The 13,587-nt window shown below is 38.4% G+C and overlaps 1 protein-coding gene across 5 annotated transcripts in view; it reads right to left on the reverse strand.

The window, feature by feature from the left end:
• tc2n (tandem C2 domains, nuclear) overlaps positions 1–13,587 on the reverse strand; it is a 47,313-nt gene that overhangs the window by 28,116 nt on the left and 5,610 nt on the right. For 4 of the 5 annotated variants that reach the window (XM_062968163.1, XM_062968158.1, XM_062968151.1 and 1 more), the window contains exon 2: positions 8,811–8,941. The exons of the other annotated variant lie outside the window; for it this stretch is intronic. The gene's annotated coding sequence lies outside the window, so the exon portion shown is untranslated. The remainder of the gene's footprint in view (positions 1–8,810; positions 8,942–13,587) is intronic. 5 annotated transcript variants of the gene reach the window in all.

A 13,587-nucleotide genomic window follows, 5' to 3' on the forward strand; every position in this document is an offset into this window, starting at 1 on the left:
TTTCAGTAGTTTAACAGACAGTTACTTTAAAAGAGAATAGTTTCTAAACTCGTTTTTCCTCAGAACAATGTTTTCTCACAAGAGAATCAACCAGGCTTTTCAAAGCCCTTTGTCCTCCTTCCCAGAGGTTCTTATTATCAACACTCTGTCACATAGAGGCTCTCTAACAATATATAGCACTTCTCCCTGAAGGCTATTTTAACTTTCCTCCTCACAGAAGTTCTTTTCTCCCAGCTCCAACCTCTTCCTTCTATTCACCTTACACTCCGCTCCCTGACTACCTCCCTCTCACTCTGGCGCCCTCTACCTCCTGTGAGCAGGCAACACTCTCAAACTCACCCACCAATCAAGCTTCACTACCATATAAGGAGCTGCTTGATCCCTCCTCCTTTTGCTTGGTTCGGCCTAGAACTTTTCAACACACTGGCCTCGCAAGGTAGGCCCATTCCATTACAGTCACCTTTACCAACTTACCGGTATTTGGTAAAAAACAAATATATTTATTTAATACTAAAAAAGGTATTTTTCCTCTTCATGGGCACTACGGAAATTAGAACTTTTAAAGATGTATTTATGTATTAAGGTCTGAAGATTAATTCTGGTGCCATCACAGATGGTACTACACATACACCTGAGTTTTTTCTATATTGATCATTTGCCTCAATTTATTAAATTGCAATTGGGCAAATTTAATTTTATTATCATCAGATCATGCCATAAGAAAAAACAAATGTGGCATTTAGTTTCAGAATGAAGAGAACCAGCAAAATAGAGGCAAGAAATTTGGAAAGCCTCCTGCAGCCGCTCTACAACCCACAAATTTGTTCTTGGAATTAGGAAACCCAGTAGGGATAATTGGAGCAGGGCAGAAAACTGAAGGGAAGAAGACAAGAAGATATTTTTGAAACCATAGCCAATGCATTGTTCAATTTAGCTTTGTATAAAAGCAAGAGACTTTATCTCTCTGTTGAGATTTGCCATGTATTCCCTTTCTTTGTTTAGCTCTTTTCATTCTGCCCTTTTTTCTATGTAATATTTTAAGTAGGAGATCCATTTCAATGCCACATGTGAAGACTTCAGCTCATGCAAGAGGGCTATCTCCTCTTCATTTTTTCATACCACAATTTAATTTGTCTAGGTTCTCACCTCTTCAGAGGGCTTGGGAAGGACAGTGAAGGGAAAAGGGGGAACTGCATTTTCTTCACACTGTGCTAGTGAAAACTATTTCATCAGTGGAACAGATAGTTTGGATAGCACAGAGTATGCTAGTACAGCCATGTCAAATACAATCGCTTTACAAAATATGAACCATCAGTGCTAAACAAACTTTTATTTGAGGGTAGAAAGGTATCCCATGCACTTTTTCCTGTGTCTGGTTAATAATCTGGTCAACTAATGGTGCCCAATACAAGTGGAGTTTTCGCCATTTAAAAATTGATGTGAGCACAGGCTTTTCCTTGTTTCCTGCATCACCTATGAAGTGTGGAACAGTAGTCAATGCCAATGGAATTTGGGCCTGACAAGTTATTTGTGTATATAATTTGAGAATACATGTTTAACTACTATTACTGAGCCAAAGAGGATTCAGGAACCATTCAAAGGTCCAAAATGTTCTCTTTTCAATATCGAGAAGACCGATCTATTCTTTGATATATTTTAAGTGTTTTATGCAGGATATTTATAACACAGCTAACTTTTCCTGGCATTAATGAGTTATTCTTGTGCAAGCCACACTGACAACTTATGACTTTGTTGTTACTGTGATTAAGTTCTCTCCCTCCAGGAAATACTTTTAAATAAATTGTGCTGCTACAAGGAAATACACTTGACTTCTGCAAAGAAGAAAAACCCCTCTAAAACAGGCGATGTTGCTATAAAACACATTAAAATTAAGAACATTAAGAATCAAGCAGAAGAACTACATGACTCCCATTCCATGATATAATACCATGAAAGGCATAGGGTCAAGGTATATAAAACTGTTGCTTTTCCCCTACATTACTTTTAGATCATCACTCTAACTACCTTCTGAGGTCTGACAGGCAGAACTCAAAATTAAAAATATGCCTTACTAAATTGGTGCACTTCCACTAGACATTTGTGTATGATCTCAAATACCAAATATCTTATGTCAAATCTTTAATAGTATTCAAGACAAATTGGTTGGTTTTTGTTGCTTTTGACTATGTATTTATTATTTTCGTACAATTAATGTATTTTATTGTTCGAAAAGAAAGAAATAAGCTTCATAAACCTGTAAAGAGTCACAGCAGTATTCACAGTGTTCACAATTCCAACTCATTCTCACATATGTAACTATCCTGGTCTTTTTTAAATTCAGTGATTTTATGTTAATTTTGAAATCAGTGTCAATGTATTTTTAGATTCAGTGTTGATCTAAGTATTTCTCAATGGTAATATTTTCTCTGCTTTGCTCAGTGTTATTCTGTTATACTGGCTAGTACTGTAGTTTAAATGCAACTCAAACACATTACACATGGAAAATAAAACTAAGGGAGAAAATCTTTAAAAAGGTAATCAAACGCACACACACAAATTGAAAGATCAAAGCTGAATTTTTAAAATAACAATTTGCCAGACACACTTTTAAAGAAAGGAATCATTACTACTTTAATGCTGTTAGACAAGAAAATATCATTACCTTACAATTCCCAGATTTGTTTGGCCACATTGCACAAGTTAATCAGATAAACCCCATATCAAAGATTTTACTCCCATCACAAGACACAAATATTTGAAGAGGAAAGCAAATACTTTCAACATGTACGTAAAAATGAACTTAATAGGAACTGACTGTAAAAAACTTAAATAATCAAGAGCTAAACGTGAACTTAAAATAAAACAGAATGACTATTGTTATAGATAAGTTATCGTTTATCAACCTGTATAGGAATTTCATTTGGTAATCTAGAGATCTACCTTAAACAACAAGATGGATTTTTAAAAGGATAACTCATTCTAGATTGAAAAATGAAAAGAAGTTGGTTATACATACCTTTTCAACGAGATGAACCAATTTACTACTGGGATATTGTGTGGTTTCCAGGCTGTATGGTCATATTCTAGAATAATTTTCTCCTGACATTTTGCCTGCATCTGTCTTCCCCATAGATTTTTTTTTTCGTGTCAGGAGCAACTTGAGAAACTGCAAGTCGCTTCTGGTGTGAGAGAATTGGCCGTCTGCAAGGACGTTGCCCAGGGGACTGGCCATATACCCAGGAAACCACACAACACGCCAGTGATTCCAGCCATGAAAGTCTTCAACATTGAACATCTCTACGGGAAGAAAATGTTCCAAGACACACGGAGGAAAATGCCAACCACAGTTGAAATGTCAGGATAATACATACACATAAAGCAATCGTCCCAAATTATAAAGAGACCATTAAACATAAAAACACCTACAATTAGACTCCTAAATGTGAACCCTTACACAGGAGTAACCTACAGCAAAATCATTAAGTTGAGTAACCGAATATTTCATTACTTTTATTAACTTTACCCCTGCCTATAACCAAACACTGTGAAATATAATAGATAATAATTAAAATTTATTAGAATTATTAAATTAATATAACCAATGCAATAAATACTATAATGTTTCAAATCAATGTATCATGGCATAAGAAAATATGTTAAGGGGTATTTTGCTGCACGATAACAAAAAGTAGTATCTAAGTTAAGAACTCAGTCTTGAGTATTTCTATTCTCCTGTATAAACAAATATACATATATGCTGGCTAGAGAGACCATGTTCTGAACTGAAGGGAATAATCAGAATTGGAAGAACCACAAAGGCAATTCAACTTGCTGCCATGCAAGAATACACAACCAAAGCACTTCCAATAGTTGGCCATCTAGCCTCTGCTTAAAAACTTCAAGAGAAGAAAAAACTACCACACTCCGGAGCAGCAGATTCCACTATCAAGCAGTTTTTATTGCCAGGAAGTTCTTCCTAAAGTTTAGGTGGAATCACTTTTCCTGTAATTTGAACACTTGGCTCCCTGTCTGTCTCTGATGTAGTCGTAGAAAACAAGCTTGCTACATCTTCAATATGACATCATTTCAAGATGGCTATCAGGTCCATCTTTCTTCTTCAGGCCAAACATAACCAGCTCCCTAAGCCACTCCTCATAGGGCATGGTTTCCAGACCTTTTATCATTTTTATTGCCCTTCTCTCAACACATTTCATCTTGTCAATATCCATCTTGAATTTTGGTAGCCGGAACTGGACATAGTATTTCAAATGAGGTTTGACTAAAGCAAAATAGAATGGTATCATTACTTCCCCCAATCAATACAGCATTTTCTTATTGGAATAGCACTGGCTTTTTAAGCTACCACATCACACTACTGATTCATGTCCATTTGGGATCTACCAAGACTTCTTTTCACACGTACTGTTACCAAGCCTGGTACCACCCACCCTATATGTGTGAATTTATTTTTTTCTACGTGGAGTATTTTATATTTCTCCTATTTTTCCTCCTTAATGGAACTGTTCAAAACCATGTCTTCCAAGTCACTGAAGAAAAGCACAATTTTTATGGAAAAAATATTTCTGTCAATACAAACCTAGTGAACAGTAGCAGAAACACGGGCGTTGCTCCAGTGGAATTTACCTTTTGTTTTGTCAAGAGGACCAAAGGACCAGCATGTATTTTCTTGGAAGTCTGCCATCAAAAGAAGCTCATGTTGTGCAAGGGCAAACCTGCTTGCCCAGATCAAAGGCCTATCTAATGCTGAACAGAATTCTGCTTCTCAAAAAGGCCAACCAAATGTCATGAATAAGACCACAAGCAAGACATTGGAGCAAAAGCCCTCTCTGCTTCTTTCCCAGGAACTGAGATTCAGATAGCCTACTTTTATTGTAGAGGTAGTATATAGCCATGTACAGTTCTCACTGAGGGGGGTATTCGCTAAAGTTCCCTTCAGCTGTTACATGTCCAAACAACTGCAAGATAGCACATACGTTCTTCTCTGCTATCCTTGCCTTTGTATTTTCCCTGTAAATGCAATAATGCAATGAAAAAGTAGTGGAACCCGGAACACACACATTTTCAGCTCACAGCGAGTGAGCTCACATATATTCAGTTGCTTTCACCACTGAAGACATTTGTCAAATGCATGGAAAGCATGGGGATATATCTCAGAGAAAATGTGACAGCAAGGGCTAGGGAACATGGTCCAATTCTCCCTCCATGTAATTGTAATTGCTCACAGTGAAGACATCTGCCCTTGCGCTTTGCTACTCTGTTGCTGAATATGCATGCCCAGTGTGGAACACATTTTACCACGTTAAAACAATGGATGTGGTTATTAATGAGCCCTGCCACATCATCATAGGATGTTGTGATGACTCATGGGCCATGTAGTCCCGTTCCTAGTACTGTTGTGACAGATGAAGAGGAAAACTTGGGTTTCCCACCGTTTCTGCCAGATTTGGAGCCCTTGCAGCTGCAGGATGTTTGTCCACAAGAAGTCAGCCAAACAAGCCTTGAGGAGAAATCTCCCCCATTTTCTCGCCGCCTTTATTATAATCAAGATAGACACGCTCGGGAGGCGACTCGCCGAAGCGCCCGGATAGCTGCCAGACAATTAGATGATTAAGTCTGTTTCCCTTGGGAAAGTTTAAGGAGTCCTGCATCTGGACAGTATAGGTTTCGGTTCTTGTTCCCCAGAGAAAGTGTGCTTTGGCGGGAAAACAAGATCCTATATAGATGTTTGGCCACAAAGGATTCCTTGCGGAGTCAATTCGTCAGCTCCTGGAGTGAGATCGTGTGTAGACTTCGTACCCCAGTTCCCAGCTCCTGAAGCAAGTTTCCAGCCCTGCCTTGTTCCACGGATTTCTATGGACTCAGTTCTTGTTCCACGATTGTCTTGTTTCAAGTTGGACCTTGCCAAGTCTCAAGTCTTGCCTTGCCTTGCGTTTTAAACCACGGACCCTGCCTCTCGGATCCCAGCCTTGTTTCCCCTCCTTCGGATTTACCTTGAGCCTCAAAGACTATGGACAGTTCCCCACACTATTGCTTGCTAAATAGTGTGTGTTTCGGTGAAGTGGATTATAACTTTGGACTTTAATATCATATATTGGACATTGCTTTCCTGGACTATATTTGGCCTTTCCTGAAGGGTCTACTTTTGGACTATATTCTACACTTGTTTTTATTGACTTTATATAATTCTTTAATAAAGATATTAGATAGATTCTGGCCTCTGCGTATGGTTATTGGTGCTCTGCAGCCTGAGTCCTGACAGATGTCTACGCTCAACACAACTGGAGAACTTATACTGTTTAGCCGATATTGCACCACCTGACATCTGCCGGGAAGTAGCAGCCAATAATGAAAGGACCAAGGCAGAGACATCTTCGGCCCATCCCCTGTTTGGATATCAGCCAGCAAGCCAACGCCTTTAATCAAGAATCAGTTTTCTAAGATCTACAGAGATACTTGCAGGAACACCACAGCAAGCAAGAGTCCAGAAGTGGCAGGCTAGAATCCAGAACCTCAATCAGTGGCTGAGACTGGATGAGAAACTAACTCCCTCCTGGGCACACAGAAGGCTGAGCAACTTGGAACGCGATGAACAGACAGTGCTCTGGCACCACGAGGTGCAGAGCCAATCTTAAGAAATTTGAGTCACAAAGTAGAGCCCATGAAATGTGAGTGTTGAGAAGAGCAAACCACAAACCACCTACTGCAATGTAGTCTGAGTCCTGCCACATGCACAACGAAGGAAGGACCTACTTATAGCAACACCAGAAGCACTCCAAATGGCCAGTTACTGGTCCAAGGACATTTAGTATAATGCAAAGTTTTTAACTTTGTGTTTTTAAATACAACTGTACCCTCGGTTTCGCTTCTGATACAATAAATAAATATTGTAATTGCTTGGAAATTACACATCTGCAAATAGTTTATGTTGACAGCTATCTCGTGTTTGGCAGAAAATTCCTTAAGTCAACAATCTGCTACTTGAACTTTTATATCCTTTTGCCTATCATTCCTCTCAACTCAATAATATCCGTTAGTATAATTTTAAGGAGACAGTTCTCTTTACCCACTTTCTCAGTTTACGAACATCTAATAATAATAATAATAATAAATTTATTCTTATATCCCGCCCCATCTCCCCGAGGGGACTCGGGGCGGCTCACAACAATAATAAAAACAGTGACAAATTACACATTGTAAAATCAAACATGAAAAGCAATCATAGAATCAATACATACATCACATGTTAAAAACAAGGAGATAAAACAGGTCTAGGCCGAAATAGAGGGCTTCTGTAGCTTCGTGGCAGAAGTACTCAGCAAGGTATCAATAATCATGGTAGAACACTCTCTAATTAAATTAAATGGACAGACAAGTCAACCCCCAAAAATTAGTCGTCGAAGGCCCTCTGGAAAAGCCAGGTTTTAAGGCTTTTTCGAAAGGCAAGGAGGGTGGGGGGCCTGTCTAATCTCCCTCGGGAGTGAGTTCCAGAGGCGGGGGGCCACAGCGGAGAAGGCCCTCTCTCTCGTCCCCACCAGCCGCAACTGCGAAGGTGGTGGGAGCGAGAGGAGGGCCTCCCCCAAAGAGCGAAGAGATCGTGCAGGTTCATAGAGGGAGATGCGGTCTCTAAGGTAGGTGGGTCCCAAACCGTTTAGGGCTTTGTAGGTAATAACCTGCACCTTGAATTGGGCCCGGAAAACAAACGGCAGCCAGTGGAGCTCCTTAAACAGAGGCGTAGAACGCGCCCTGTAGTTTGCTCCTGTTAGAAGCCTGGCTTCTACAACTTTTCCTATTATTAATTTCTCTGATCTAAGCAGCTCCAGATATTTTTATCCTTACTTATAATTACTTCAGAGTCCTTATTACTTTTACACTTCTCTTATAGGAAGTTATAGGATTAAAATTAGTCTTATCAAATTATAGATTTTCTTTGTTAGTGTGTGCATTTTATTATTCACCTTGAAAATTTCTATATACATGCAAAGTATCAACAACTTAAATAGAACAACCTCTAGAAGACATGAAGTTTTATCTGGCTTAAACATTTACAGGAAAGGAGAAATTACCATAGCAATGAAATGCAAGCATCCCTAGCTGTGAGGCAAATTTCTGCTCTTTTAGATGTGTACCTCTAGTTCCATGGAACTTTCCACTGACTCATTCATCCCTTTCTTCAAAAGCCTTATTGTGCCCAAAGTTCATGTCATGATTATTTTACTCTGTACCCCCTTCCAGAGAAGATATACTAAATGCACGCATTGTATTCTTGCCATCTCTCACAAAAACACCTCTTAGGTTTCTATCAACCTTCTCGTCCTAATCCTACACAACACTTTCCCAATTGTTAAGGCTATCTCAGTTTCACAGTTCGTTCTGTCAGGCAACAGATCTGAAACAAATCAACATCTTCAGATCTTCTTCCCTACAAAACCCACTCCCTCTGCTCAATCTTCAAATGACTATCTTTTAGATCAGGTTATAAAATCACAAAAAGGCATAAAAATTGTTTCAAGTTTGCCCTTGAGTGAAAATCCAGAAATGGAATATGCTTTTTAAATTCAAAAATTAAAAGACTGGTTTTCCAAAATGAACGGAACCAATGGGGTGGCTGCTGATTACTATTTATATACTGAAAAAGACCCTGCAATAGAATAATTAGTTAAGATTTCTAATAATGTTCATAACAGGAGATAACCTATTAGCAGTAAAATTAAAAGAAATAAGTTTCACAAACTATTACTGAGTCAAATAAGAAAAACAAAGAAATACATTGAATGAAGGTAATACAGTACATGCATGTGGGAGTCCCCGGTGGTGTAGTGGGTTAAATCGCTGAGCTGCTGAAGTTGCTGGCTGAAAGGTCAGCAGTTCGAATTCGGTGGAGCGGAGTAAGCTCCCACTGTTAGCCCCAGCTTCTGCCAACCTAGCAGTTCAAAAATATCGAAATGTGAGTAGATCAATAGGTACCGCTTCAGCGGGAAGGTAACAGCATTCCATGCAGTCATGTTGACCACATGATCGGTGTCTATGAACAACCCCGGCTCTTTGGCATAGAAATGGAGATGGGCACCAACCCCCAGAGTCGGATATGACTGGAGTTAAAGTCAGGGGAAAACCTTTACCTTTACTAATACATGTATGCATACGTATAGCCTTTTCATAAAAAATCTCAACTAGATACATAACTGTAAATTACATTTCCTTTTATATTACACAATGTAGGAAGATATTCTGTTCTTACATTGACCTGGATCACAATTCAGAAAGGTATGACGTGTTGTGCAAGCAAGCCACTAACTGTTTTTGGCTCTGAACTAACTTCCTCTTTGGACTTTTTATTGCATAATTACCAGTAACAGTATTCCCTTTCACATTCCTGAAGATATTAGTCAAGAAAAGAAATATTAGGATAGAACACTTCAGTTATTATCACTACCACAACTTCTGCAAACACCTTCCTCTTTGAGTTTGGAAAGTTTGAAACATTTTGTGCCCCAACTGTATGGAAGAACTATTTAGCAGATGCTGGCTTTTTCTCCATGTTACAGTGCAGACCCAAACAACTTTCAATTCAACACACATAACTGATGAGGTCCTTGATAAAACTCCTGATTATAGTATATTTAGGGTACTGTAAAAGCAGGTAACAGGGTTAAATGTTTTATACTTCCAATATATGATTGCATTGTCCCTGGAAGAGCACAAGTCATGCAGAAGCATAATAATTCTAGGGGCCCTTCCACACGGTCCTGTATCACAGAATATCAAGGCAGAAAATCCCACAATGTCTGCTTTGAACTGGGTTATCTGAGTCCACACACAGATAATGTGGGATCTTCTGCCTTGATATTCTGGGATATAGGGCTGCATGGAAGGGCCCTAGGTCAGGCATTGACCTGATCATTGAACAAGCTGGCTAGGGCTTCTGGGATTTGAAAGCCAAAACAGTTGGAGGGCTGCAGTTTGAGGATGCATGCTATAGCTAAATAAAATCCCAGCTGCAGAGTATGGTTCCAAACTACATAAAAGCTGTCAAATGTTTCCAAAATAATTAATCACAAGTGCTTTAGCAGATCACATTTTGGAAGTCAAACACAGTGCAAGATTGGAAATAATAGGCTCCACCCCTAATCTGAAATTATCAATTTTCTGTATTCCAAGTTCAGAGAGAAAGAATGCGACACTCTTTCAAGACAGGAGGGAAATTTGCCACACGGTGAACAAGTCTATGGACTCTTAATCAGCAGCCTATCCAGAACATAGGTGACAACATAGTGGTTGTAGTTTAATCTTGATTTTTTTAACTACACAAACACACACACAAAACTCCCACATATAATAAACAAATGCCACATACTTCAAATGTCAGATTCAAGTGATTATCTTAATTTCAAATTAACTACTTGAAGTCATTTGGCACTTGTGTCTCACCACTGGGAATTTGTAAGACTGAAGAACAACCTGAATGACACATTCACACACAAAATGACCTAACCAATTTCACAGACCTTTTCCTGTGCAATCCTTATCCTCTCCCCCCTCAGTCAAAAAGGTGGGCATGTTTGGACATCATGATAAGCATACATGTGGGAAGCAGCATTGTCCAGTATAGCTCTGCCTGATCCGTTCCATGCTAACAGTAACAGCTAAGAAAATCATGGACTTTCAATTTTTGGTTTGCTCATCACAGTGTCTGAAACTACGTAGTACTCTGAATGTTACACTTAGCCAGAGAAATAATGCACAGTTTGTAATTAACTTTACTTCTGTCTTATCAAGGAGACAAGATAGGGTATCAAACAGATCACAACAAACCAGCCACAGGTAGAAGATCCTAACTAATATAGAATCATTGAATTGGAAGAGACCTTGTGGGCCATCCAGTCCAACCCTCTGCCAGGAAGCAGGGAAATCGCATTCAAAGCACCCATTTGCATTAGGAGCAATTGTGTAACATATACACCGGCATACCTTGTCCACAATATGGCAGCTTCCCTGGAACCCTGGCCTATCATGACATATGACCCCAAGAATTCATGCTATATATAGATAGCAGACAGGAGTGTAGCCAAGTGGAGGGGGATTAGGGGTTCAACCCCCCTCCCCCAAAATTTTTCAGATTTTTTAAAGAAACCTGGTTTACTCACAATTTTTAACTGATTAACCAAATCCCCATGAGTGTCCACTGCAGTTTATCTGTCTTGAGTGTCCTGATTTCTAAACTATTTTGTGTTATGGAACTACTCTTCATGATTCGCTAAAAAAAGGTTTCAACCCCCCCTCCCCCCGAAAATTTTTTCTGGCTATGATCCTGATAGCAGATCCATTTTTTCCATGGGAAAAAATAGAAATTCAAATAAAGATAAAAAGGAAAACCCGATTCACTCCTGAATGATCATAAAAATCTGAGTCCCTTCGGGTGAGAAGGGCGGGATAGAAATTATGGAAATAAATAAATAAATAAATAATAAAAAGATTAGATGTGTTTACTAAGCAGTAATTCTACAAGAAAATCAATGAACCAGACTCCTATCAAGTATATGATGGTTCAAAAAATACAAAACTTCCACTTATAATTTGAGAATGCAGAAATTCAGGGTCAGTAAAACGAATGTGAATTAAGAAGCAATTGAAGACATGTTGTACTGGACTAATATATTGGTGGAAGTATCTTAATATTCTTAAAAGCCCTAGCTTTGTCCAGTATCAACGGATACTTTTTAAAATGTTGCATTAGCAAGCACCAGATTCATGTACTACAATTGTTTTGCTGATAACATAGTTCCTTTGACCTTTCATTCAGCCAGGTAAGAAAACATAACAAAGCAAGTAGCAGATGCAGTTAATGGATGTGAATGATTTGATTGTGTTTCATGGCTGTTTTGATTCAGGTGAAAAATAGTCAGCATATGAAAAGCAGGCACACATTTGAATTACATATGATTTGAACAGAACACATTTTGTAAAATGCATGAAAAAGTGGGAAGTTGTCTTTAGAAGTTCCAAGGTTTTTTTTTCCTGTTTTTAAAAGTGCTCCACCAACAACCAAAAGTATCCAGAAAGCTCTCATTTCAAAATAGTAGTTTAATTTTAAATATTTTATAAAGTATTATTTTACTTTTTTAATTTATTGGATTGGGGTATTTACATCCTATCCACTATCCAAAAATATCAAGGAGCTGTACGATAATGTTATAATTTCATAGAAATTTTGGAAAGAATTTAATCTCATTTAGTATACTAACTGAAGTACTGTACCCACTTTCCTGGTAATATAAGACAAAAATCCAACAGAACTTTCTATATGTACTGTAAATGTGGTACCTATAACAACATTCATTTGAAATTGAATACTTAATTTTCATGGAAACACTTTGTCCTTTACTTCCAAGATCTTTACTCCATCTCTCTGGAGCAGATCTGAAAAGTACAGGAGATGAGGAAGGAAGAAAATCCTTTTCATGAAAGGTGGTCACCACTGAATGCGGTTTTCCTGCTTCTTGGCAGGGGGTTGGACTGGATGGCCCATGAGATCTCTTCCAACTCTATGGTTCTGATTATTTTTAAACGTCTTTTTGATACTATTTTTCAAGTTGCATTCCTTAAATCAAAGTTTAATTTAACTACTTCAACTTTTCTACTTAAACTTGTATTGTGCTTTTAAATCATTGCATGCTAACTTTAATCCCATTTATATACCGCTTTTTTCACCCGGGGGGGGGGGGGGGGGGCTCAAAGTGGTTTGCAACATAATAATGGCAAAATTCAATGTATAACATACATATAAAACCAAATTATAAAATCTAAACAAGAAACATATAACGATGCATTAAAATCAATAAGACCTTTAAACATAAGATATAAACAACATTTAAACATGAAGACATATATTTAAAAACACCTATTATAAACATTAAAATCACGTGATCCGAAACAGTAGACTGGGGCCATTCCAATTGTCAATTGCACATATGCTATATTTATTTCTTGCACTGCATTACTGTACTGGCCAAAAGCTTGGTCCCACAACCATGTCTTTGTTTTCTTTCTGAAGGCCAGGAGGGAAGGTACTGATCTAATCTCACTGGAGAGAGAGTTCCAGAGCCAAGGAGCCACCACTGAGAAAGCCCTGTCTCTCGTCGCCACCAACTGCACTTGCAAAGCAGGTGGGACCGAGAGCAGGGCCTCCCCAGAAGATCTTAACCTCTGTGTTGGTTCATAGAGGGAGATACGTTCGGACAGGTAAGCTATTTCCCATGCATGGAAATAGGTGAGAAATGAATTAAACAAATAAATAATACATTTCTCAAAGCAAAAAAAAAAAGATATGATTCATAGAGGGGGATATTTCACTATTCGCTGAAAACATTTTCAAAAAATGAGAAAATTGTCTTGCACAACACAGACGTTATAGCTCTCCAAAAAAGGGACAACTCTTACTAATATTAGCTGCCTAAGTACAGATTCAATTTCTCTTCTTATTGGTCTAATTACATTGACTACTTTAAGTGAGAGAGAGTGCCAATGTGATGTAGTGGTTTGAATGCTGAACTAAGACCCTGGGAAAAC

Source organism: Anolis carolinensis, chromosome 1 (genome assembly GCF_035594765.1).
Source record: "Anolis carolinensis isolate JA03-04 chromosome 1, rAnoCar3.1.pri, whole genome shotgun sequence".
Taxonomy (NCBI): domain Eukaryota; kingdom Metazoa; phylum Chordata; class Lepidosauria; order Squamata; family Dactyloidae; genus Anolis; species Anolis carolinensis.